Here is a 1,570-nt window from a genome sequence, read left to right as displayed (position 1 = left end):
TGATCATCAAGAGTATCAACTAGATACTATCTAAAAGCATGGATATCAACAGAATAGCAAGAAAACATGCACAGAAGATTAACCTATATTGACCAAGTACAGGGTACCCACCTGGTATAACGCACGTCTGTCAACACTAGAACCCCCCAGAAATACGAACTTCGTATATAATAGGACCAATAAAAATCAAGGTCCTGCAATAAACTACAATACATCATTTATTACAACAATATTGTATTAAATTACAGTAATTAAATTCTATAGCTATAATCCAACTAATCCCCATTAGACCTAACCCAAGGTTTGGTTAATCTAACCAATTGGGGTCTTGTTAATGCAACTTAATTAACTAATTTAATTAGTTGTATTAACCTCAACCTTTGTTTGATCATTACAAACCAACCAATTTTTACCAACCCATGGTTTACATCAAAAATTCAACAAGTTCACTCATAATGAATCAACCTAATCCATCCTACACTCACAACACTGATCAAGACAAATCAACAACCTAATCATCTTAAATCTCAAGATAAACATGTCAAATCCTTTGCTAATCCAAAAACAACCAACATAGAATTAGCAAGATGCTTACCTCTGATCTATGCTCTGTTCCAAGCCCTAGATCCGGCCGCTTCCCTTCACTATCCTCTTCCTTAAGACCGAAACAAGAAACTCCACTGTAACAATCTGTAGAGAAGGGAATCAATCAACATCTCTACCCCAAAACTATACACACCATCAGATTCGAACCCTTACCTCAACTACGTGCCCTAGATCCCCTTTCTTCTTGTTCTTGCTTGTGGCCGAAGCTTAACACAGGATCTAATCGGCGAAATCTCACATCAACGAGCTGTGGGAGAAAGAACAAAATCAAGATCCAAAGGAGGCTTTAGATCTAAGCTCCCAAACCCTAGATTATAAGAAAACCTCAGCTCACTCACCGATCGGTTTCCTCGATTCGGTTCGCCGCCGTTGCAAGCCACACGAAACCAGCCCCCCTGCCGGCAAGATTCAAGCTCAACCAACAAAAGATCCAGTCGCCGGTGGTTCTACTTCGCCTTGGCATGATGACGCCCGCGTCGGAGAGGAACGTAGCCGGCAGCGTCGCGATCGGGAAGAGAAATCACGGAAATCGGAAGGAACAGAGAAGCTGGCTCGCGATCGGGCAGAGAAATCACTGATTCAACATCAAACTTTGAAATCCAGCTCAAGAAACCCTCAAAAATAGAGATCCAAATCAATCCTTACCTTCTCCTTCCTCTTCCTCAGTTTGCCACCGTCGCAAACTGCCAACGCCCCGACGCCCCAAACCTTCTCCGGTGAGAATCTAGCCCTCACTAACCCTAACTCCGATCGCCGGCTTCCTCCAGTTCCGATTTGGCACCGGCGGTGAAGAAGACGACCACACGAGCGTCGGAGGCAAAGAACAAGGGTGGAGCAGAGGAATGGAATCGCGGAAGAGAAGAAATGGTTCGCGACTGAGAGCTCCTGTAGCATTCTTATTGGTTCTTAACGGGTTTCGGATCCCTATTCGTTAACCCCAATAGCCTAAACCCATTAACTCTTT

This window comes from Curcuma longa, chromosome 4 (assembly GCF_044706935.1).
Source record: "Curcuma longa cultivar G26 ecotype Majalengka, Jawa Barat chromosome 4, ITB_CL_G26_1.1, whole genome shotgun sequence".
Taxonomy (NCBI): Eukaryota; Viridiplantae; Streptophyta; class Magnoliopsida; order Zingiberales; family Zingiberaceae; genus Curcuma; species Curcuma longa.
The sequence above is the reverse complement of the archived record's forward strand: the minus strand, read 5'-3'. Positions refer to the sequence as shown.